This window comes from Pinus tabuliformis, chromosome Q (genome assembly GCF_031772625.1).
Source record: "Pinus tabuliformis cultivar Carrire ecotype Pingquan chromosome Q, CPIR1, whole genome shotgun sequence".
NCBI classification, from domain to species: Eukaryota; Viridiplantae; Streptophyta; class Pinopsida; order Pinales; family Pinaceae; genus Pinus; species Pinus tabuliformis.
The window spans coordinates 981,147,850-981,175,546 of NC_142296.1; the positions used below are offsets into that span (position 1 = coordinate 981,147,850).

At 38.9% G+C, this 27,697-nt stretch overlaps 1 pseudogene; it reads left to right on the forward strand.

The window, feature by feature from the left end:
- The first annotated feature begins 2,307 nt into the window (after positions 1-2,307).
- Positions 2,308-4,243, forward strand: LOC149222755 (pyrophosphate-energized vacuolar membrane proton pump 1 pseudogene; annotated as a pseudogene).
- The last annotated feature ends 23,454 nt before the right edge of the window (positions 4,244-27,697 follow it).

The following is a 27,697-nucleotide window of genomic DNA, read 5'->3' on the forward strand; positions in this document are numbered from 1 at the left end:
TAAATTAGGACTCTTTAAACTCCAGTTTAGCACTTATTGTATTTAATGAGTTAGTTCAATAGCAGATAGGGGTCATTAGTGACAGTCATCGATCTCCCCTCATGCTGGAGGAGGAAGCTCAAAGTAGTTAAAGTTATGTTCCTATATATAGATGAAACTTTGATGTAATGAGGGTTGGATATTTGAGAAAACAGAGTATTGTTTTGGCTTGTGTACAAACTCAATTTCAGTAATACAAGTGACTGCTTTTCTTCTCAGGATTCATACAGTGTTTCAAATGCTCAAGATATGTGGTTTTGTTTTATCCTTTATGTTTTTACAGTTGTATAAATACACAATCACTTAGAATTCACTTTGCTGCTCTGATTTCCTGTGTGTATTTGTAAGCTGAGGTTTCTATGAGATGTGTTTTGAGTATTTAAACATCACATGCCCTGACTTCTATGAATGAGTAGTGTTATAGTTTACTGAAGGATGATTAACTCCATAAGCCCAATGGAAGTCTTTGTAATGTCTGTCCAGCCAACATATTTGTTAAATTTACTTTGCAAGAGTTAGCCATCTCATCAATAGTCAAAATCAATAACCCTTTGACAGAGCCCTCTCACGCTAAGGAGGCTAAGCCTTAGTCAAAAGTCTGGTTTGAAATAGTTACACAGAGTCTAACTGATCAGCAGCCTTTCAGTGCTTGATTTTGTGATAACATTTTGGTGCGTCTGCTGGGAGCCTGAAGATTATTCATTCCCGAAATCATGAAGCTGAACTTCTGAAGGTAGCAGGAGCTCAAAAGGTTTTTGAGGCTGCAAAACTACCTTGGCGACTCCATTGTTGAAGAATTCGAAATTCATAGGTTCATGGTGTTTCCACTGGAGTTATGAAGGACCCAGATGTTACCATTCTTATTTCAAGGTATGCATGCATAGATTTTTCAGGAATTCATGGTTTCCCAAATCATTTTCCCAAGGATGCATATTTTCTAAGGAATGGTCCAAAATTCAACGGAGAAGATTTGAGTTTAACTTTGAAGCATATAACAGATTTTTGTGAATTTTCAGAGCTTCTTAGAGTTAAACATGAGGATGTTTGCATTATGTTATTCTATGATTCACTTCAAGGGAAATGTAAACAATGGATTGAAAGCTTTCCTATCAAATCCATTAAGTCATTTCAAGACTTATGGCTTATGTTTTTGGAGGAATGGATAGATAAGTCAGAGATGGTGGCAAACTCTCCTTCAATTCAAGGTTTCAAACAATGGAATAATGATCATAGTAATGGAGAAACAAATGAAAATTTTCCTTTGTCCTTGTCCTCATATCTAAAATCCTTTGACTGCAAGGCAGAGGATAAGATGAGATTTTTGGATGAAGTTGCTGAGGACATTGAGAAAGAAATTGAAGGTTTAGAAGGTCAAATTCAGGCATATAGTTTTCATAATCATGATCATTATTTTCAGAAGTTTTCTATGGCAGAACGCAAGGAGAGAATGCTGGTTCCTTTCTCTTTCATGATTGAGGAACTGAACACTGTTGTTGAAGATCAGTTTGCACAGCCGGAAAGTTACAAGAAAAATCAAGCTGATCATGTATTCTGGGATCCTATAGCTGACTACATGGAAGAGTTTTACTCTCCAGTGTTTCAGTTTTTCTATGAAGATCAGAGGCAATTTCAGTGGCAGCGGTCATCACAATATCATGTTGGCTCTGAACTCCGATGCAGTCAAAGAAATCAAACATCAGATAAGACAAATGATTGGCTACATTGGAAATTTCACATTGATTGAGCTGAAAGAAGTTTGAAATTGATAGGGTAGGTAGGTAGGAAATTGCAAATAAGCTCAAGGTTGACTGAGCATTTTTTTTTTAGTAGATGTAGATTCCTTTCTCCTACAGTCATCATCAAGCTTAAGCCCGAGGTGAAGGCCCAAGAAGCTGGAAGAAGAAGTTTGTCAAATAAATTTTACAAGGCACTGGAACTGCAGGTTCTTAGTGTACCACAAGGGCACACTATCCCAAGTGGAGCCACTGTTATCACTGAAAATTTTGTTGCCAAAATTGCTCAGACTAGCTTAAGGACAAAGTGTTTCCGCAGCGCATAGATCCCTTTAGCAATTTCGCAGCGCAACATGTTTCGGTGGTTTCGTAGCACATAATTCATATTTTGCACTAGCTGCGCTACGAAACTGGGGATTTGTCCTAATCCATAACCAATATTTCGCAACCGACAAAGCACCATATCAGAAAGTCCACATAGTAATTCTGTTGGGTTTTTCTTTGGATCAACACCACCAGACAATCATGGGGAACAATGGCATCCTCAAAGCTTGCATCTTCTCCTCATGGATCATGTCTTGGCAGTGACAGTTTTAGTGATTGCAAGGTACTACCTCAGGTTAAAGGCACCCTTGTTGTTTGTCCCATGGTAGCTGTTATTCAATAAAGGAACGAGATTGCTCGGTTCACTGCTGAAGGAAGCATCAAAAACCTGACCTTTTGGTGCAGTACATGAAGAATATCTATGCACCTGTACTAAGCATACCAGCAGTGAAAGTTACAGTCCTATTGGTGTTCAGCGGTTTTGCTTCTGCAAGCATTGCATTAACTACAAGGCTTCAACCAGGTTTAAAGAAACAAGTGGTACTTCCAAGAGACTCTTATCTCCAGGACTATCTCAATAACATATATGAGTTTAGGTTCAACATACATCAGAGTTTTCCATTCAAACTCAAGTAAGGCAGTTAGCACTCGTCCTGTACCTTTCCATTAATGTTTTCAAGCTCTATTATGGAAATGAGGGCCTCTTTGAGGCCATCATTGGTTATGGTCTTGGCGGGTCTTCAATGGCTCTTTTGGAAGAGTTGGTGGAGGAATTTACACTATAGCTGATAATGTTGGTGATAATGTTGGAGACATAGCTGGCATGGGCTCAGATTTGTTTGGATCTTATGCTGAAGCCTCCCTGTACTGTTCTTGTGGTGACATCCATCTCATCATTTGGCATTGATTATGATTTTACGGCCATGTGTTACCCCCTACTTATCAGTTCAATGGGTATTGTGATCTGCTTGATTACAACACTGCTTGCTACGGACTTATTCGAGATCAAGGCTGTTAAAGATATTGAACCTACTCTGAAGAGACAGCTGATAATCTTTACTGTGCTTATGAGACATTGGTGTGGTCAGCGCTGTTGGATTACCATCAACCTTCTCCATCTACAATTTTGGTTCAGTGAAAGTAGTGAAGAACTGGCATCTATTTTTCTGTGTTGCCATTGGATTATGGGCTGGACTTGTGATTGGTTACATTACTGAGTATTACACAAGCAATGCCTATAGTCCCGTCCAGGAAGTGGCCTAGTCCTGCAGAACTGGAGCTGCAACAAATGTCATATTTGGGCTGGCTTTGGGATACAAGTCTGTAATTATTCCTATCTTGCTATTACAACAGCCATATTCGTGAGTTTCAGTCTGGCTGCGATGTATGGAATTGCAGTTGCTGCTTTGGGAATGCTCAGTACCATTGCGACTGGACTTGCTATAGATGCTTATGGTCCTATTAGTGACAATGCTGGCGGTATCGCTGAGATGGTCGGTTTTAGCCATAAGATTCGTGAAAGGACTGATGCTCTAGACGCAGCAGGAAATACTACTGTTGCAATAGGCAAGGATTTTACCATTGGCTCAGCCGCATTGGTGTCTCTTGCATTGTTTGGTGCATTTGTAAGTCGGGTCGCAATTTCAACAGTTGACGTCCTTACACACAAAGTGTTCATTGGTTTACTCGTTGGGGCCAGGTTGCTTTACTGGTTTTCAACTGTGACAATGAAAAGTGTAAGAAAAGCAACATTAATAATGATTGAAGAGATCCACAGACAGTTAAAAAACTATTCCAGGTCTAATGGAGGGCACTTCCAAACCGGATTATGCAACCTGTGTGAAGAGATCAACAGATGCCTCACTTAAAGAAATGATTCCTCCCGGTGCCCTTGTAATGCTCACACTCCTCATTGTTGGTACTTTGTTTGGAATTGAGACTCTGTCTCCGGTGTACAGTTTGCAATATCAACTTCAAATACGGGCGGTGCTTGAGACAATGCCAAGAAATACATAGAGGCAGGGGCATAAAAAGCTGCGAGGGATCTTGGACCTAAAGGATCTGATTGCCACAAGGCTGCCGTTATTGGTGACACCGGGGACCCATTAAAGGATACATCGGGGCCACCTCTAAACATTCTTTGGTGATTAAAGGTCTTATTGAGGATGCCTGACGGTGATGTCGACGGATCCAGCTCTCAACAGATATATCTTATTGAATGAAGGCCGAGGACTAATCCCGGGATACCCGCAGTTTATGCTTGACTTATTGAGGAGATGCAATGATGAACTCTGGTCAAATATCAGTCATGGGTTATGTTCGTATCACTAGCACAGAGTTGAATCGAGCTTGAATAAACCTCTGCATATTTCGTGTGAAGTTCTGCGCAAAGGCTTTAAGATGCCAAACTAAGTCACAGAACGGTATGCTATCATTGAAGGTAGTATGGTGGGATCGTTCAGTTTATGCAAACATTCAGAAATTCATTCAGTGTTAACTCACTGTAAATGATAAGATAGCCCATGCAACCAAAGTGAGAAACACTGTAATTTTTAAATGCCTTTGTCTTTTGCCAAATATTAAATGAATTCGATTCAAGGAAACCGGATCAGATAAATATCTTTCGAGGTGGTGCATGATTCTTTCATCTCAGATACAGAGCATTGGAAAAGGGTTGTAAGCAAGTCATACCTTGTGGGAATGTATAGAGGAAGGGATCCTCTATACACAGAAAACCATGTGGCGGCCACAGCAAGTAGCTTGGATGCTTTCACTCATTGTCACTGGCAGCAACATTCATGTGTATAAACGATTCAAATCAATGCGGAACCTGCACTACTGTATGTTAGAGCCTGAATTTCTTCCAGAAGAGCAAGTTGTTTCAAATAGTTCAGCAGTTTCGTAGCGCGCTACGAAACTGCTGTAGGTGGTGATTTTAAACGCAGAGCAGCTATTTTGATAATATGAACAGGAATTTTGAAAAAGAGACACCTGTCCGTCAATACAGCCTACAACACCTTAGAAACATGGCAGCGTTCCATACCTTGGATTATTAAAGACTAAAAAGACATGATGCTGCATATTTGAAGTGATGGGGGACCAGAACCGAAAAGCAAGGGATATTCTCAGCCAACACAGAGCAGATTAAAGCCTTCAGTATCCAAAGCCAACATGGGGTATTAACTGTTCATCTCATGCCATCTCAGCCAAACGAAAAGGAAACCAGGTGTCAAAGCTGCAAGAAGGAATCATTCTACGAGGAGGATAGAATTAGAGTTATAGTTAAATTAGGACTCTTTAAACTCCAGTTTAGCACTTATTGTTTTTAATGAGTCAGCTCAATAGCAGATAGGGGTCATTAGTGACAGTCATCGAGCTCCCCTCATGCTGGAGGAGGAAGCTCAAAGTAGTTAAAGTTATGTTCCTATATATAGATGAAACTTTGATGTAATGAGGGTTGGATATTTGAGAAAACAGAGTATTGTTTTGGCTTGTGTACAAACTCAATTTCAGTAATACAAGTGACTGCTTTTCTTCTCAGGATTCATACAGTGTTTCAAATGCTCAAGATATGTGGTTTTGTTTTATCCTTTATGTTTTTACAGTTGTATAAATACACAATCACTCAGAATTCACTTTGCTGCTCTGATTTCCTGTGTGTATTTGTAAGCTGAGGTTTCTATGAGATGTGTTTTGAGTATTTAAACATCACATGCCCTGACTTCTATGAATGAGTAGTGCTATAGTTTACTGAAGGATGATTAACTCCATAAGCCCAATGGAAGTCTTTGTAATGTCTGTCCAGCCAACATATTTGTTAAATTTACTTTGCAAGAGTTAGCCATCTCATCAATAGTCAAAATCAATAACCCTTTGAGAGAGCCCTCTCAGGCTAAGGAGGCTAAGCCTTAGTCAAAAGTCTGGTTTGAAATAGTTACACAGAGTCTAACTGATCAACAGCCTTTCAGTGCTTGATTTTGTGATAACAGTTATGACATTGCAAACTTGTAAATTTGTCATCTCATACCTCTGCACATGTATAAATCACCCTATCATTCACTAATTAACTCATCTACCCTTAGATTACCTCACCTTTACACAAACCCTAGTTCATACCTATCATTTTGGGCAATTTCCTAGCAGGACTATTTTTCAAATTCTCCTACTCATCTCTTTCTCTCATTTCACTCCATTCAAACTTCCTAAGTTTCTTACAACCCCTATCCACCTCCCAAAATTCCCCTACCATCATTTCCCTTCCCTAATCCCCTCATTTCATCATTTCACTCATTCCTCACTGTTTTTCCATTTTCCTATTATATAGGGTTTTTATCATAATGGAGGGAGATTCTTCCCCATTAGAAAGGAGAAAACATCATAAAGGAGGTAGAATCCTAAGATATGAGCCTACAAACTGCAATGAAATCAACTCATCACCATTCATCAAGCAGTGCTTTGAAGATGTCAGTTGTCTAGGGTTTTGTCAAAAGGTAGGTGAAGTGGGTTTCCATGAACAACTAACTGATTGGATTGCCACCAATCTGAAAGGGGAAAGGGCCATCATAGCAGGGGTTGAACTTACATTTTTAGTGGCTACCATTTCTCTTGCCACATAGATACCTGATCATGGAGAGTATTGGTTCAAAGGGATGAGATTGGACCTTGAACATTACAGATCTTTCTTGAAATCACCCTACAGAGAAGCCCATACACACATCATCCCATTTAGGTACCTTTTGGAAAATTATGTGTGATTGATGAAGGTTGTAATGAATCTTTTCACCTGTGAACGAATATTTTCCAAATTGTATGCATATCACATTAGGATGATAGTTCATTTCACAACTCTAAAACCTCTCAACATGTGTAATTATTTATGTATAAACCTTATCAAAATGTCTAAGAAGGTACAAATGAAAGGCAAAGAAAATTACCCTAGTATTTTTCATCACAACTTGATAAAGATTATAGTTCTCCATTAGTTAGTAGAAAGGAACATGACATGGGATTCATTCATAGAAGCAGCTTTGCAGTGGCATGAATCTACTTTTTCAGTTCATCATCAAGACACATCAACATAGCATGTGGAGGTAGGATCATCAAGAAATTATGTGGAGGCTCCCAAGGAACCTAAACCTCAGGTTACCAGAATGTATCCGAGAGGAAAAAGGTTTGTGTTTACTTCTCAAGTTGAGAAAAGGGCCAAGCCTTCTACATTAGCAAAACATGAATCACAAGTACAAGATGAAGACCTAATTGAATGTGATTTTTAATTGGTGGACTTAGAAGAAGTAAATGAACCTTCAAAAATGCAACATATGATCAAATAGAGGGATTAACAAATCAAGGAGCTCACAAACAATATGGCAAGAACAAGGTTCGTTATTTCCTTCCTTGAGCAAGAGAACAGTTAGCTTAAGGCTAAACAACTCATTATGGAGAAAGAATAATCCAAGATGTTGCAACAAGAAGGCAAAGTTAAAGCATTGTTAGAGCCTAGTGAACATGAGGAACATGAAAAGAAATTTGGGAAAAAGAAACCAAGGACCAAGGGACTCAAAAGGGCATTGAAGGAAGAGAAAGAGCATAACCTGCTAGATGAAGACTTAGACATGGAAGACAAAATTGCCTTGGAGATCAATGAAGATAGAGAGTATTGGATAAGTAAGTTCAATGATCACTTAGAATAGATTCTTGACAAATCCAACAGGGATAATCAGCTATTGAGGGACATGGCCCATCATTCTCAAACCAAAAACATGATTTGCAGCATCAAGCTCAAGCAGTTGAAAAACAAGCTAAAGGAAACCCTAAAGGATAAAAATGAGAGGGATAACTTACAGATGGTTGCTGAAGCATACATGAGGGAATAACATACCTCATTTTTCACTTCATGACCAATTTTGAATGTTTTCTGATAATTTTTGGTTTTTTGATAATTTTGGTGCTAAATTTAGAAATTGGGCTAGTCACAGAAGCGCAACGCCTTGGCCCAACAATTTTTCCTTAGGGATCCAAATGAAAAGTGGCTTACCTTTTTAGAAATATTACGACCTACTCTAAAAAAAAAATTCATCATATTTCTTAGACAGGGCTCAGATTTTGAGAAAAGGGGGTAAAAAATCATCATTATGCCACTCGTTTTGACAGGCGCTGCGCTTCTGGAGACACCTTGGGAGAATGAGTTTTTGGAGGCCTTCCCATGGGTCATTTTTAAAAATTAAAGGTGTTATGGAAACTAGACAGGAAAGGATAGTTGATTTTTCTCTCAAAACTCAATTTGGACTTAAATAAGGCACCTAAAAGTGTCCTCAAAGTTGGCACTATGTTTCTGCAAATTTCCGAGTTTTTATTTAAAAATTTCACTGTGTAATTTCCTAGTTTTTTAGTTTGAATTGTTCAAAGTTAAAATCATGATGTAACTTCAGTAGTTCGAGGGTTTGATGATGTAATTGTCAATAAATAGACATGACAGGTTTTTTTTATGGTTAATTAGGCCTCATAAAGGAAGCAAAGCTCAAAACAAAGTCTAAGAGAAGAGTTTGTGTTTGACCTTCTCAGTCTCACTTCTTGGTTGAGAGAATCTTGGAAATAGTTACACCACTTAGGAATTAGACTCCTGAAGGTGGGGAAGCTATTTGATTGAGTCTATATGTATCATTTCACGAGAGAGGGGTTGGAATTTTGTGGAGAGACTTGTACCTTATGTTTTCATACAACTAATCAAGGAGAAGTTGCAGCTATTTTTTAGGAATACTTGTTCATTAAGTTTGTGGTGTTATTTTCCTTTTAGTTTTCTATTGATGAAAACATCTCTCTTTACATGATTTTATTTCTTATTATGGTTTTCCTTACAATCATATAGGCAGAATTCTCATGTTTGAAAGCTCTGTTTATGTGGAAAATCATGTTTGTGTTTCTCTTCTTCTAGATTAATGAATTCATGTGAATACATGCTCATTATGATTTCTTAAAATCTTAGACCTATACTACATCGAATAAATATTAATTTCACCGCGGCACATTGTTATCTAGCTCCTCTTTATGCCTGTTACTACACACTTGATACCATGACCTAATTGCCTGCTCTCATCCCTAGTCCAACAAACTTAAAAAACCCTATATTTTCAAATAATCAAACAATACTTATACATCTAGCCTAAAATCCATTTCTCTTCCAGTTATTCATTGAAAAATCCTTAGAGAGATCCCTCTCTAGTTCAGTAGGTCTAGTTACTGAACTGAAAGTGGTTCGAGGTTACCTCTTTTGATCTTCTCCTCAGCCTGGGACATTGTAGAGGATAACATGACCCAACTAAATCAACTAAATCGACCAAAACTCAACGAATCAACTAAAACCAAAATCAATCAACTTAAACAACCAAAATAGTTAGATTACTATAACCAAAATACCAATCAACATACTACACATCACAGAAACCAGATTTTGTTATTACAAACCTTGATCAACCATATATAAAAATATATAAGATAATTTACAGTATAAAACCCACATGTGTACACACGTTCCAAGAAGCATACCATCGTGCAGATATTAAATCATTGATTTTTGAAAACTGAACCATTACGATTCTAAAATAAATACTAAATCATGCTCAGATCTACTGCATCGTTCTGAAACAACCACAGAACCTTCACTTCAATCACAAACAAAAATTATCATCATCATTCTTCAATCAGTAAATTCATAATCTGAACATCAATGTTTAATCCTACATCATCAAAAAGACTTCGTTAACAGAAAACAGAAGCACAATAAGCTTGAAAAAACTAATTCGATATCCTTCTCATCAAAACCCTACTTTCTGTATGTTATTTCCTTAAACCATATCCACGTGTATATGAAATTTTTAGGAGACAAACTTGCATGTACATGACTTATCAGTATCACACTCACATGTGTGTGTGCCTTGCGGGCTATAAAACATGCATACAGATATGCAATTTCTGATTCAGACCTTCGCTACAACACAAAACTTCAGACATACCTAGATCTCGACACACACAAAAAAAATTATGTGGTAAGACACTACCAACATAGATCAAATCTCCTCATAATCAATATTTCATCTCAGATCTATTGGATTTGATCCATCATTAAATTCCTAAGTGCATACTTAGTTTTAGATCAAGAAAAAAATTAACAATCCATTACATGCATATTTTCTTTAGATCCAACTATTCATAAGATATTCATCACTTACACACATACTTTCACTTTGATATTCATCTCCTTATATAGATTAGCCCTTATCTAATACCACAGGTCAAAACCATACTCTAGCCAATGGTTTTCTTAGAAGGAATCAAAACATTTGTTGCTAGTATCAATACCATATGGAAATACCATAGTAAGTACCCTTGGTATTTAGAATACCATGGTGTGAATGCTGTACACACCTTTGCTTCTTCATACTCACATGTGTACGTGACTTTACTTAACAAAACCCATGTATAATTCTTTAAATTTCAACTTTATCATTTCTCTACCTCTAAACTGCTATGCCTTTGTCAAAACACTTTGTCAATCTATAGACACATCCTATTTACATCTTTATTAAGTAGGTTTCCATCAAAGCACAACTCGTCAAGTAGGTTTCCATCAAGGAAAACACATAATTCATAATGCCAACATCAACCTCGTGCATAGCTCTCCCTCCAAGTAGTTTGGATCTAAGGTTTTATTTTGACATATGACCGTCGTTGATGGAGATACGGAAAGTTAAATTTGATCAGTATTGTTGCTAGGGTCATATTTTTTATATTTTTTGGTTGATATTGTTGGATATTTTGTATGGATTCATTGTACCTTTGCTAAACATTTTATGAAAATCTAATAGAATAATAATTACAAAGGCTTTTCCCCCTTGTGGGGTTTTTCCCTTGTCATTGGCCAAATATGGTGCCTCTTGTTGATGTGTTGATTGTCTCCAATTATTGCATTAGTGATCTATCTTCAGATATTATTTATTGATGACAAATATTAATTACTATTGAAAGATTGTTAATTGCATAATTGAATTGGGATAAAGTAATTGAAATTGCATAAAGAAGTGTAAAATTAACATGGTAACAAAGATAAGGTGAAGGACAAGCCCAAGGGAGACAATAATTGAAGCAATCATGTTTGGAAAGTTCAAGGAGTCTGTCTAATCAGGTCAAAATGTCTAACTCTTACTTGAAGGAAAATGAGAAACTGGGTGACTCATCTAACTTTGTTGCATGGAAGATTAGGTTGGAAATCGTATCAGAATATAATGATGTTTTGGAATACATACAAGGAAAACTTCCCAAGCCCCTGAAAAGTGCTCTCACTACTTCCAAGAATAAGTACAAGAAAGGTGAGTAAAAACCAAATAAAATTATAACTAATGGCTTGCAGGGTCATTTACTTTCCTATGTTGGAAACTTGAAAAAGTATAAGGACATGTATGCTAAGCTATATGACATGTATGAAGTCAACAATTTCAATGAAATCCTCACCTTGAAAGATCAACTGAAAGACATGAAGATGAATAAAGAATAGATTGTGCAATCTTACATTATGAGGATATATTGTCTTAGAGATCAATTCTAGAGACTTGGGGAAATTGTGCTTGAGATGGACCTAGTGATGCTAACCCTTAGAGGTCTCTATTTTATTTGGGAAACCTTCATTACCACAATAAGAAATAAAAATGTTTTACTGTCATTTGATGAAATTGTTTGAAAGGTCACTCAAAGAATCTAGGTTGATTTCAAGAGGGAGAATTCATAAGCATGGAAAAGAAGAGCCCACTACATTTGTTACTCAAGATAAGAATAAGAAGGGAAAAGGAAGGAAATTTGATTCAAATAGGATCTCTCCCAAGTCAAAGGACTATCGTAGAAAATCAAAGGATATTGAATGTTACAATTGTCATAAGCATGGTCACTATGGCTAAGACTATTCCAGAAAATAGAGATGCTCGATGATATGACCGAAACTACAATAATAACAGGTGCGATGATAGAAGAATAATCAATGATGGAAGAAGAATTGATGATAGAATAAGGAGAGATGATAGAAGAGGGAGAGATAATTGAAGGAGAAGAGATTCTCCAGATGATCATGAAGAAAGTCCTCATCCTCAAAAGAAGTGAAGAAACTCCAAGTATGAAATTAATGTAGATACTAGTCAATCTTAATATATTTTTATTTGAGAACTTTCTATTTATTCTCGTCTCGATTCATATAATAGTTGGCTGGTATATAGTGGGGCTTCTAGACACCTTGCTGGGTATAAGAACTTTCCTTTCAAATATAGCTAACAGGGAGACAAGTTTGAAGATTATTCTTGGGGACAACTCCACATATTCCATGATGGGGTTTGTTACTATCAAATTTGAATTGGACTATGGAAAACATATTATTCCTTATGAAGTAATGTATGTTCCGGAATTCAAGAGGAACCTGATATCTATTTTTGCCTTGGAAGACAAAAGAATGAGAATAGCCTTTATCAATGGAAAGGTACTAACTTGGCCGAAGGGATCCTAGATGAAATATGCATTTATCATGGGGTATAGTGTGGGAGGACTATACAGAGTCACTGGGAGACCTCCTCTAGTAATATTCCTCGACACCAATGAGAGATGGCACCAAAATAAAGGGAATTCTAGGGGACCATTCCCCTCTAACAAGATCAAGAACGATGAAAATTCTTAACTCAATGAAGTAGCCATGAGAGAATATGTTGGGAAGGATACTATGGTTGAAGGATTGATTATGAAGAAAAATGTATGGGATTTTGTTCCAAGACCACAAAGTAAATCTGATGCAACTTCAAGATGGATATAGAAGATGAAGCATGAAGCAGATGAAAGCTTTGAAAGGTACTAGGAAAAAGTATGTGTTGAGCAACCTTTGAGGTTTAATGTATAGGATACGAAGAATCTCATTAGCATATTGAAGAAAAAATTATGTTGCTTGAAGAAATATCCTTGATCCTATGACTGAATTGACAATTACCTGGTGAAGTTTGGATTCATAAGAAGCAATGTTGATCTGGACCTCCACTTCAAATTCGTCAAAGGTATGTCTTTGATTTCGATTTTACATATTTATGATATATTATTGATAGGTAGTGAGGCTTCGATGATCAAGCGTAAGAAGTATTTTGGTCTCAGATATACTTCTAGAGATATAAGACTATATGGATACATTGATGATGCTTGGTTTGTGAGACTCCATCATACTTCGATTTATGAGAATATTGCAACATGGATTGATGTAACCCTCCCGAGTAAGAGTCTTGGTTGATTTAGGAAACTGATCTAGATTTTCCTCCCTTTTCTGAGTTCCCTGTGTGAGGAATTGATATATAGGGCTCTTAGTGTTGAGGGATTTCTGGATATTAGGGTATCATCGTTATTTTTCACCCATAGGGTGGAAGATGTTACTACCCTATCATGGTCTAGTAGAGTATACCCCAGTTGACATCTATTGTTTCCACCCATCTAGCCAATGGGTTTTGGATGCTTGATTTAGGTGTGATCCTTAACATCTATAGTAAGTGGCATCTCACTCAAGCTAGAGATGTAGGCCTTCTACCACTGAGTTTTGCAGGTCAAGTTAGGTATATCAAAAAATAACAGGATAGGCACGATCCATACCATTTATGGTGAGTGGTATCCTTCCTATTATTAATAGGCAGTGGGATAGGTGTGATCCTTACAACCTAAAGTAAGTGGCATCCATCCTATTATCTATGGTTTCCTAGGTCGTAGCATTGGTTCCTCGCTAGAAAAGTTTTCTTCGGTTGTAACAATGGCTCCCTATTGGCAGAGGTTTCCTTGGTAGAAACATTGGCTTCCCGCTGGTAGTGATTATGGGTGGTAGCAGTGGCTCCCTAATGGATAGAGGCTGGTAGTTGAAGCTCCCATATGATTCTTGTTCTTTAGATTCAAGAATATTTTAGCAAATAGAGTCGAGTAAACATGGGACATGATATCATGATAGGTCACTTGCAATGATCACATGATGCAGTTGGAATTTCTCCCTAATTGAGAGGGAGTGTTATTTTTGGCAGCTCAGTGAAAAATTCCAACTATTAGACTAGAATCCTCATTCTGAGAGGACAAAAATTGATCTTTGAAGTGATCGATTTGGAAAAGGGAAAGTGTATTTTTGAAGTGAAGCCCACAATGCCACATTTCATCAGGTCAACCCTAAAGTGAAATTGGACACCCTTGGAAGCATATAAATACAAGTAAATTATTTGGAAATGATCATCAAGCATCTTCTTCTCTCTTCTTTGGACTGGATTACATAGGTCTGAAGTGAGTTCATGAAATTTGGTTTGTACAGGTGTGAGATTGCAAGGTTTGAAGCTCCCACATGTGACTAGGGCCTTTTATTTCCAGCGGTAGGGTTGAATCTGGAATTTTTGTGCTATAACCACAAGCATGGAGGCTCATCAATGTAGGTGGATCATCTCAACAACAATCATAACTCTCCCTCCATGTAGTTGGTATCTAGGGTTTCAATTTGATAAATGAGCCTAGTTGACTATAGATCAGGAAAGCTAGATCTGATCAATATTATTGTTGGGATCATATTTCTAATATTGTTTGGTTTCTATTGTTGGATATTTTTGTCTGGGCTCATTATACTCTCTGTTGAAAATTTAACGAAAATCTAATAAAATAATAATTACAAAGGGTTTTCCCCCTTATGGGGTTTTTTGTTGCTCATTGACCAAATCTAGTGTCTCTTGTTGATGTGTTGATTGTCCCATATTATTGCAATATTGTTCTATGTTTAGTTACTATTGATTGAGGAAAACTATTAATTACTACTGAAATATTTCTAATTGAAGAATTGAATTCAGCTAAAGTAATTGAAACAACATAAAGTAGAGTAAAAATTAATAGTAGGTTATTAGACCTACATAGGAGTTACAAGAACTAGGCAGAACGATCAGCAGTAAAATTAAACATTTTCTTCTCCAAATCATTAAAAATAACATAAAATGACAATAATTAACAAATTCAACATTATTAGCTTCATTACAACACATTTATGGGAAAACCTGGTAAAAATTGAGATGAATGAGTGATAGTATATGTTTAGATGAGAAATAAATTTTGTTTTAAATGGTTGTTGGCTTAGAGGGTACTGACCCAAGTTCAGAGTTAGTTTTTCCAAACAAATCCCTACACTATTGGCCCTTTCGGCATCAACCCACGGAGCATGGAATAAAGTCTCATCTGAAGCAGTATGGGGGGATGCTGGAACCAATTTTCTTCACCCAGAGGTTAGTGTAATGACGTTCTATGCCCTAAACCTGCCTTTGTGTAGATCGATAAGCCCCTAGGGCTTATTGATATAACTTCCCTTAATCAAGTTCTATACCTCCGCGAATGTTCATGACTATCTTTCATAGACCCTAAATAGGTGAATCAACCACTTACGTGCCTCTGTGATTACCCTTAATCCCGTATTTACCTAGATCATCTTAAGTGTTCGATAACTTTAACATGCAACAAGATATTCTTTGCGTAAACAATTATTATTACTTGCATCCATATAACAATATCAATCATGTAAAATCGTGCATCAATACGGTATTAATTCATAAAATCATCATTCATCGTAACATAATGTGCATTCATTCATAACAGAAGGAAATAGATAAGCACAGGAATTTCTGGAACAATCTCTTTACCAATACTTTAGTTCTACTTACAGACTCAAGACTTCCTTGTACACTCAGCTGCAGGGGTCTGTGCACTCAGTTGTAGACTCTACTCTAGGCCTCTACGCACATAGTTGCAGAGCCTCTCTTCTACTCTAAGACTTCATCGCTTTTCTGCCTACTGACCCATTACGTTCACCATCATAATCTTCCTTCTCCTTAGAATCTCTAAGACTCTCGTACTTATACAATTCCATGGTCCACGGACCATGGGTAGATCTATAAAACTAACACAACTTACATACAAGAAGGGTAAAACCATTTGTGACACTTTACTATCTATACGCTCCGTGACCACAACTTGTTGAGACTTTACATTCTTTACATCAAAACTTGGGCTTTTTGCCCCAAAACTTGGGCTTTTGCCCCAAAATTGACCCTAGGGGACCCTGTCCCAATAGGAACCCTACACAAATATCTTGACTTACCCTTGAGTCACTCTGTTGGCACAGAGATCTTACTGTGGAGATCTCCCAACTCTACTTGTGCCACTACTACCTCAGTCGCACTCTGCTGGATGCCTATTTGATTTGCTCCACCAGCTGCTTTGTTGTTGGTCCTACACTATCTTCCTTGATCTTCTGTTGTGTTCTTTGTAGGCTTGCCAACTTTTCCTCAATGTTGGTAGAGATAACATAGGCCTCATCCAGCCAAGGCCCCAATCTGGCCTTGAGGACTGCCTCTTTCCTTTGCGCTGCCTCCACTTGTTCAAGCAACTATTTTGCCTCATGCAGCTTGGCCAATCGTTGTGCTATAGTGATAGTGCGTGTTGTTGCTCTCACTTCATCATACCACTGCTGCAATTCACGAGCTTCTGTGTTTAACCTTTGTAGGTTAGGATCTTCCTGTAGTGCCATGACTACCTCCATGGACTACTCAAAGAGCGTGGTGCAATCAACCACCGTGACATCCACTATTGCGAATCCATCCTTCATAGTGGCTTCGTGCCATTATCTAACCTCTTATTGATCCAAGTGGCTCTAGAGACACACACAAGTTAAAGAGGACTCAGGAAAGCTCGAAAATCAAAGTGTTTGCATTATGCTCAAACTAGGACTAGAGTCTAGATCTCGTTGTCCTGATCGTGGTGGTGTGAACGGTTCGTCAAACCAAGTCTGTATGCGAAATTAGAAGCAGTCAAAGTTGGGTTGAATTTTTGCTAACTAGATAGGCTTAAGGAGGCCACAATTTTGACATAACCTGGCCACAAGATTCCAGGCGAATTTGTGGCCCGGCTAAAATGACTCCTTCGGCCAAATTTCAAAATTTTTGAAAATTCATTATTAATATTAAAAAATTAAATAAATATAAAGGGACGGTGGTGGGCCACCACCCCCGCCACCCACACCTCTCTATTCACATACATATTATAATTGTGAGACCGGCAGGGATTGAACCCGCCCATCCCATGTGGGCCAGCCCCATAAACAAACCAACCATCATGTAACTAATACACCAACCAAGCATTAATGCCACCCCCATTTAATCCAACGGCCTAATCCATTTAATACGAGGCTACGAGAGTTAAGGGGTGGGCTACCCAATGTGGACTCGACCCCAAAACAAACAAAAAAATACATACGTGTTATAAGAAAGGATTTTGTTATATATGGCAGGGGTGGGATTTGATCCCCCAACCTTCCCTTAACCAATTTCCATTTTTTACCAAAATGCCAAATAATTTCTTTGGACTATCTACCCACCATTCTTTTATTTAAACCTCATTTGCACATAGTTCAGGGCTAGATGGAGGAACTAGGAGCGGACATGAATTTCGAGACAGAGGAGGCAGAATCTTGGCACGCAGTTCGAGGCAACATTTTGCAGGGGGGTGAAATTCCACTTCGTCAGATTTTGACAAATTTTATATAGTTTCATCACTTCTTTACACCACGACCGCAATGGGGTTGTCCGTGTCTCCATCAGAGTTCTGCATTTTTCGACCATTTTCAATATGAGGGTGGAACCATGATTGTTGCAAAAACAGGGAGTGGAACCATGATCCTTGCAATTTTTCCGAGGAGGTAATTTTTCTTCATGTCAAAATATAGTCAAGTTTACAGTAGTTTTTCATGGATTTCCATAGGGATCGCAATAGTGAAGTCATATTTGTCTTTGGAGTTGCATATTTCTAGTGCACCCATGGAGTAGAATCTTGGAGGAATCTGGGGGAATCTAAAGGATTCCTTGAGCCCGAGATTCTCAACTTGTTAGAATTCAAAAATTGGACACTTGATTTTGCACTATTCGATGCCACAAATCTGATGGTCCATTCAGATTTCTCATTTTTTCATTCTATTCTTCAGCCACTTTTCTAAGTGGAATGTAGGTGTCAGCATTCATGTGCGAGCAACCATTTCCATGCGATTGATGTCGTGAGATCGATGGTCTGAGTAGCGTCAGTAGTTTGACATCCACTTCTTCAGATGGCCCTTGGTTGTGAGGTATATACTGTGTTCATGTGCTTCTTCTTCATGCATTGGCACAAGTCCATGTTTGATGCTTGATGTGGGATCTTGTTTCTTACTCATTTTCATGATTCCTGCTTGATGTGATGCGAAATCATATGTGTGATGTACTTGTTTTCATGATTTGTCATGTTTTGTTTTCAGATCCCTTTGTTGTATGTTGATGGGATACTCGTGTTTTCGTCATGCATGTTTGCATTGATATCCCTTTTATGCAATGCTGGCGGGATGCTCATGATCATCATGCGTGAGTTTGTGTCATACTAATAGGAGTCTTTTGACTGAGAGTTCCTGTAGTGGAACATCTCTTGGGGCCACTCCTGCATGAGGGAATTTTTCCTTGTATGATAACGACATCACCTCTATGTACATCATCACTATTGATAGCACTTAATGTAGCGGCCTACACCATCTTGACACTGGGGCTCGAAGATGTAGTCCCTTCTGGACGAACTCCGTTATCAACGTCTTGTTATTTCATACACTGATGATTGTCATTTTCCTCTTCTTTACAACATGCAGATGTATTAATTTATATTCTTTTAAAAATGGAATGTAACACATCACAAAAGTAAAAGGTCTTGGAAGGGTCCTTTGTCATACCCAGACCTGGATCAGTGGTATCAAAGCGGTCTTTGCATTGATGTGAATTGCAGTGTGAATAATGAAATGTGCAGCGACAGAGGATGAAAAAGAGATGTGTGAGACCATGCTCAACATTTCCAAAAGGGTAGAGATAATGTATGAAACTCTATAGAAAGAGACAGAGTAAAAAGAGTGATTGCAACTTGAGTTGCAAGCCACGTAAGAGGCCCTAGAAGAATTGAAGCAAAACAAACATAATATTCAAATGGAGAACGATGAATTGAAGATGTGCCTACATGAAGAGAAATAGGAGAAACATAGTTTGCTATGACAACTACAAAAAAATGACGAGGCCTTAGAAAAGATACAACGTGACCCATGTGAGGTAAAAAGTAGTTCTTTGAATTCATGTCTATGTCCTGATGATGATTTCATTGTTTTTGAAAATCATACCACAGGAATTGGTTCCAAACTATTGAAAATAATGGGGTATGAAGGAAAATGTTTTGGCGTTAATGGCCAAGGCATTGTCAACCCCATCAAAGTAGAGGAATTACCATGTCGAACAGGACTTGGGCATGTCAGAAAGGAAGTTGGGGAATGCGCTAAGACAACAAGCAAACCACCAAGAACAGATGATGAACAACCCTCATCAGTTCTTTCCAAATCGACAGAGGAGGTAAAAGATGTTGATTTCCTTTCAGTTTCATCGTCACATAGTATGATTTTTTTTGGAGATTTGGAAATCCTGATTACAAGGAAAAACATGAGGCTTCTTACAAGGATGAAGCACAAGGAAAAAGAACTTGGTGTTAATAACCAAGGCATAAATCAACCATTGGAGGTTATGCAGAGACATCAATTTTTAGGCTCGAGATACACCAAAGGAGAATGCTCGAAGGTGTCAGATTCTTCCAAGACATTGTCAAAGTCATCGAGGAAAGAGAATGATGGGAACACATCCCCATCATTCCATGGAAGTTTCCATGGCAAGGAAATAGCTAAGGCAATCTCTTATCACCATACTTACACTAGAGACAACAAGGAAAGGTATAACCATTTTCGATCTTCGAATGTTCATTTCGATTATAATCATGTTGTTAATGATGAACGTAAAACATAGCATCAAAAAACATGTACCTTTTGTGGATTACATAACCATACATTTTCTAAGTGTTGGAAAAGAATGGAAACACACATACCTTTTGTGATTACATAACCATATGTTGGCCTTGTTTTCGTAGCTAGAGTATTATGTCCATCTTGTTGTCAACTTGACCACCGAGTATGTGTTATAAACTCATGGAAAGTGTGGGATGCTTGGGTCATTAGTTGGTCAGTTAAGACAAGCATGTAATTGCAAAACAATGTACTACAGGTTGCAGAGGTAGCAGGTGTTGGCTCGTCGCTTAAGGCTCCGAAGAACAAAGGTGAAGGAGATGAAAGCGAGACCTTCTCAAGATGCTTATGATGCAAACAAAGTACATAAACATTGCATATTGTTTCATGCTTTTGGAGGACCAAAAGCTCCTCAATGGGGATGATTGATCTAGGTGGCTCCAAAGACACACACAAGACAAAGGACTCAGGAAAGCTTGAAAATAACTTTTTTTAGATTGTGTTTAAACTAGGACCAGAGCATAGATCTCATCCTCATGATCGTGGTGGTGCGAACGGTTCATCAAAGCGAGTCTGTATGCGAAAGTTAGAAGCAGTCAAATTTGGGTTGACTTTTTGCTGGTTGGACAGGCTTAAGGAGGCCACAATTTGGACAGAACTTGGCCATTAGATTCCAGCTAACTCTGGCCAGATTCCAAGCGAATTTGTAGCCCATTTAAAATGACTCCTTTGGCCAAATTTCAAAATTTTCGCAAATTCATTATTAATATATATATATATATATATATATATATATATATATATATATATATATATATATATATATATATATATATATATATATATATATATATATATATATATATATATATATAAAGTAGCGGTGGTGGGCCACCACCCCCACCACCCACGCGTCTCTATTCACATACGTATCAGAATTGTGAGGCTGGTTGGGATTGAACCCACCCGGCCCACGTGGGTCGGCCCCCACCAGGCGGCCCCATAAACAAACCAACCACCACGTAACTAATACACCAAGAAAGCATTAATGCCACCCCCATTTAATCCAACGGCCCAATCCATTTAATATGAGGTTGCGGGAGTTAAGGGGCGAGTCACCCAATGCAGACCTAACCCCAAAAAAAATAAAAAAAAATGTGTGTTATAAAATAAGATTTTGTTATATATGGTGGGGGCGAGATTTGATCCCCTGACCTTCCCTTAACCAATTTCCATTTTTTACCAATATGCCAAACAATTTCCTTGGACTATCCGCCCACCATTTTTTTTATTTAAACCTAATTTCCACGTAATTCGAGGGTAGATGGAGGAACCAGGAGTGGGCATGAATTTGAAGACGGAGGAGGCAGAATCTTGCCACGCAATTCGAGGCAGCATTTTGCAGAAGGGGTGAAATTTCACTTTGTCAGATTTTGACAAATTTTATATGGTTTCAACACTTCTCGACGAACGCAATGGCATTGTCTGTGTCTCAATCAAAGTTCTATATTTTTTGGTCATTTTCAATATGAGGGTGGAACCATGATTGCTGCACAAACAGGGAGTGGAACCATGATCCTTGCAATTTTCCCGAGGAGGTAATTTTTCTCCATGTCGGAATATAGTCAAGCTTACAGTTGCTTTTCATGGTTTTCCGCAGGGATCGCAATGGCGAAGTCAGATTCACCTTTGGAGTTGCATATTTCCAGTCCACCCATGGAGCAAAATCTTTGAGAAATCTAGGGGGAATCTAAAATATTCCTTGAGCCCCAAATTTTCAACTTCTCATAATTCAAAAATTGGACAATTGATTTTGCACTATTCGACGCCACGAACCTGATGTTGCATTCATATTTCTTATTTTTTCATTCTATTCTTCAGCCACTTTTCTAAGCAGAATGTAGGTGTCAGCATTCATGTGCGAGCAACCATTTCCATGCGATTGATGCCGTGAGATTGATGGTCTGAGAAGCTTTAGTAGTTTGACATCCGCTTCTTTATATGGCCCTTGGTTTTGAGGTATATGTTGTTTTCATGTACTTCTTCTTTATGCATTTTGCTACACAGGTCCCTATTTGATGCTTGATGTGGTATCTTGTTTCTTACTCGTTTTCATGATTTCTGCTTGATGTGATATAGAATCATATGTGTGATGTACTTGTTGTCATGATTCGTCATGTTTTGTTTTGAGATCCCTTTGTTGTATGTTGATGGGATACTCATGTTGTCGTCATGCATGCTTGCATTGTGATCCCTTTTATACCATGCTGGCGGGATGCTCATGATCATCATGCATGAGTTTGTGTCATACTGATAGGAGTCTTTTGATTGAGAGTTCCTGTAGTGTAACATCTCTTGGGGCCACTCATGCGTGAGGGAATATTTCCTTGTATGATAACGACATCACCTCTATGTACATCATCAATATTAACAACACTTAATGTAGGGACCTACACCATCCTTAGATTGGGACCCAGAGATGTAGTCCCTCCTGGATGAACTTCGTTATCAATGTCTTGTTATTTCATGTGCTGATGATTGTCATGTTCCTCTTCTTTATAGCATGCATATGTATTCATTTATGTTCTTTTAAAAATGCAATTTAACACATCACAAAAGTAAAAGGTCTTGGAAGGGTCCTTTGTCATACCTGGACCTAGATAAATGGCGGAGTTGAAGGCTGTGACTTCAACTCTAACTATGTAATCTTCAGGTTCAGTTCAAACTGAACCTTGGCCACTTTTTTCTTTGCGTCACATACACTTGCAACCAACTTCTTGATCTTCGCATCCACCAGTGCTTCCTCTAGGATATGGAGTTCAGGGACTATTTTGCATGCCTCGGCCACCATGGCTACAGTTTGTTCATTTTGCGCCTGAACTTTATTCCATCCTTCTAGTGTTATATATTTCTGCACAAACATTTGTTCATTGTTGAATTTGAACTCGCTGATCATGCTCAGCGTGCACTGCTCCTAGGCCTTAACTTCTGCTATCACACCTACTTGTAGTGTGTGAAGGAACTCACTAGGGAGCGTATCTAGGTTGAGGGAAACATTCTTCAAGGAGCTGACAATAGCCTTGTCAGCGGCTATCTCCACACTCAAAGCTCCATCAAGCAACACGATTGCCTAGATATCCATTGAGAAAACCATCTCTGCTACTTGAGTGGTCCCTGATGCCAAACTGGTTGATGCAGTGGTGCTCTATCCTACAGCTTCCTGGAGTCTAGTTGTTTGGATCTGCAGCTCAGGCAGACCCACCTGGATGGTGCTATGTACTTTCTTTTGTTGCTACTCAAACTGCTACAACGTTTCTGCTAGTGTATCCCACACCTTATCTACAGTATCATCCAAGTCGCCCTCCGTTAAGGTAATTGGATCCAGCGATGACTTGGTGACTTTCAACTTCTTTCATTGTCCTTCCTTTTCTTGCTCCATGTACCGCTTCACTCAGAAGGGAGGGCTCTCCTATTGATCTTCGTCACCTTGCTCTGACCGCAATTCTTCCTTCATTTGGGGCGAAGGAGACTTCTGACTTCTTTTAGAGCCGTGTTCTTCGTGCTCTTCCTGTTCCTTCGTGGTGCACTCTGCTTCTATGTGAACCTTCTCCTTGGCCTCTTTCTTCCTCGTTTCAACCAACTACTGAACCTTCTGCTTGGCTGCTTCCTTTTTCTATTTCTCTGTGGACTTGTTGGTCCCAGTGGACACATCAGATGTAGAATGCCACTTTGTTGTCCAATGCTTGATGACCTCTAGAATAGCATCATCCGTAGCTAGGTAGGGTAAGTCGAACAATTTCTAATCAGGGTCCTTTCACACATGTATATAAACATGGTGGAAGTTTGCTTTGAACTCTGCGTATCTTGAGAGTTTCTCAAACACGGTTGGTGAAAACTGTGCTTCTGGTTGATGGCCATGTGAATACTCACCTCCATCAGTACCCAAAAGAATTTTTTCTCTGTGACCCACGCAACATATTTTGTGGCCCAAAGAGATGTGAATTTGTTGCTTCAGGTAAATCCTTCTCCACATGAGGAAATTGTCTATCCTCTAGAAAATCCCATGCAACCAGCACAATTGAGAAAAAAAACCACAAATAGTGAAAGGTCTTACTATCTTTTTGTGCCTCTCTGAAGTTTGTGAGGAAATCGCTATGCATGTAGCATGTCCAGTTGAACTGTACGCCCTCCAAGCACTAAGCTGCCAATGAAACCACTAGTGCCAACACCTCGTCCGTGTGACACTTTTGCATAACTTTTCCAACCATCTGCATGGAAATCTTGACTGCAAAGTCAATAATGCTAGTAATTGAATACCCGCGCAGCTTTTTGACAAGTTTAAACTTGTCCTTCATCTTCCCAATGAGGTCGCGCTCACCCGTCTTTCTGCCAAATGTCTTGATCGGATTTAGTCCTGAATGGGATAATAATGTGATCCGATGGATCAGCATATCTATGATAGGGATCAACTCATTTAACCATAAGCACCCATCATGCACCTAGAACAACAACTCCTTAATGAAAATTGGGTTGATATTTGACCGCTGATAGTGCGACACCCATAATAGGTTCAATAACCCTTAATTGTTGACTCCGTGAATCTATTCCACTGGCTCCAACGAGGTGACACCAGACTCCTTGTAGAAAACCCTCTGCATGAAGGTGTCGGTAGCAAGGTGGGGGAACCAATTGTGGTCCACCAAATCCTAGTATTCAAGCTTCAAGTGCAGGGCTGATGCCAAGCACGGACCTTCAAAGGTGATGTTCTCTGCCAATAGGGGTGTGTTAAGGGAGAACTATCCAACATCTAGGTCCTTCAGGACCTTCACCTTGCCCTTGCACAGAGGGATATACTCGGGTATCTTAGAAATAGGGTCCACCCCCTCAATGTCAATATCTTTTGTGCCCTCCTCTACTTCCAGATCGACCACCTTCCCCTTGTCCTTCGCACTCGGCTTTGCTTCTCATCCTATGTAGTTGCATGCTTTCATGGTGAATCACGCACTGACATCAACTTATTTTTTTTATCCTTCTTCAACTTGGGGACCTCTCTGGTCAAAGTAGGATTCGACCTAGGCGACCTCGGTGTTGTAGGCATTGCTGCTGGAACCTCCATACTCACAACCTGTGGAGCAGCTCCCTCAGAGGCAATAGTCCCTCCAGTGCTTGCAGTTTTTGCAGGACCTAGTCCTAACATGATGTCACGAATAAGACTTTTGTTTGACTTGAGATATTAATCAAACATGGGGCTTGCGAGTAAATCCTCAAAGAACTCACGGTTCATGCACAATAGACAACACAACACAAAAATTCTCAAAATGAAAAGTGTTTCTTGCTGGATAACCATGTGTATTTTATAGGTAGATTTGAATTCAAATTTGACTGTTCCCCCCAAAATCCGTCCATAAACGCAAGATTGGTGGTAGCTTTCCAAATATTTCACTTTTAAATTCAGCCTTAAATGCCTTAAATTCCAGCCGCTCGCTCCTTTTAACCATCTTCGGGAAGTCAAATCATGAATAGTGATAGTAATGGTCACTTTCTGGCTACACTGCGCGGTCTTCCCTCATATAGCGCAACTCCCTTCATGCTTCTTTTGGTACTGTGACACCCTCTTGTTTCGCGAAGACCCCTTGTCGCACAGCTCTACAAATCGGGCAATGTAGTTTATAGTCTCATACCTCCTTGTAGCTACCTGGAGTGCTAAGACTATGCTACTATCATGTAGTCATTGGGCCAAATCCCTGGTGTATGGCTTAAATCACCTTCCATTTACCTTTCCTGGGAATGGATCTCCATTCAATTTCACCAACTGAACTGCTCGACCATTGGTAATCTTTTTGATGACGTATGGCCCGAGCCAGTGCATCTGAAATTTTCTTGCAAACTTATCAAACTTATTGTCATATAATAAAACTAAATCATTTATCTTGAAGGTGCATAATTTGATGTGCTAATTGTGCCATGCCTTTTCGCATTTCTTCTGAACTTGCTGATGGAATCCATATATCTTCCTCAAGCTCTACTATTTGTTCAAGCCATTCTTCTAAGGTTCCATGGTCCGCCATCCATGTGAATACCACTATGCATAGACTAGGCATGCTATACTCCATAGGCATCATAGCCTCTACACCATAGACCAACTTAAAAGGTGTCTGATCAATAATATTTTTACAGATAGTTCTATAAGCCCACAACATAGCTGATACATGCACATCCCAATCATTCCTTTGCACATTGCAAACCTTTGTCAATGTGTTCTCCAATATCTTATTAAACGCTTCAACCATCCCATTGGCCTGAGGATGATATGGCATACTCTTCTGGTGATAAACTTGGAACTCCTTTGTCAATGCACTGATCGTTTCGTTGAGCAAATGCGTACTGTGACTGCTCATCGAAATCTTTGGGCAATGGAACCTGGTTAATACATATTCAAATAAGAATTTTGATATTGTTTCCCCTGTGCAATCCTTCACGGCTGTGCCTCTGCCCATCTGGTTAAAGACTAAGTCGCAATGATGATATACCATGCACCAGGTCTTCTTACCCAGAGGCTGAATCGGTCCTAAAAAATCGATTGCCCATTTCTCAAATGGTCGCAATGATACCTGTGGATTCAAAGGTAGTTCCTCCCTCTGCGATGCCCTGCTAGTTCTCTGACATGCATCACACTCCCTACATTATGCTTTGGAATCCCTATGCAATGTTGGCCACCACAACCCAGTGCATAAAATATTTTGTGTTGTTGCTTTTCTTATATAATGTCTCCTATAGCTCCTCCATGAGCTTCAATAAGGATAATATTTCGATCAAAATCAGGTGCATAACATCATAGTATTTCTTTTGATCCCATCTTATAGAAATTGATTGCTATAATAGAAAAGTCTGTCACGTGCACCACCAATTCCTTCTTCTATTGACTAGTGTATCCTTCTGGAGCCGTATCTGTAGTCAGGAAGTGGATAATTTCTGCAAAGTGATTGTCGGGTCTGCGCATTGCAAAGAGCTGCACATCAGGAAACCCTTATTCTAAATTGGTAGGCTCCTCTCCTATTTCAGTGCGTGACAGATGGTATGTCCCTGCATTCAATTTCCCTGGCTTCACAATTACTTCAAAATCATACTCCTGAAACAAGAACAACCATTTGCATATTACCCCCCAACATAGGCTTTTTGACTAGGCACTTTAATGCAGAATGGTCTGTATACATCTTAAAGTGTCCACCTAGTAGGTAATGTCTAAACTTATGGAGCATGTACACCATAGCAAACCCTTCGTGCTCTGTCATTGAATAATTCTTTTCAGCTTTAGACAAACTCCTGCTTGCAAACATTGTTGGGTGATCCAATTCTCCTTCACCGACCTATGTCAGAACTGCTCCCAATGCAATACATGAAGCATCCACATGCACATGAAACCCTTCTTCCAATCTGGGAAGACTAGGATCGGTGCGATGACCATTTTTCCCTTTAATACATCCAGACTCCGCTGACATTCTTCATCCCAATAGAATATAGCGTCATTCTTCAATAGATTTTCCATTGGCGTGGTAATTTTGGCATAGCTCTTGATGAACTTTCAAGAGTATCCAGTATGATCTTAGCAAGGTCCACCAAGTTAATGATAACCATGATAAGATGGTGCCTCCAAGTTAATGATAACCATGATCTTATCAAGGTCCACCAT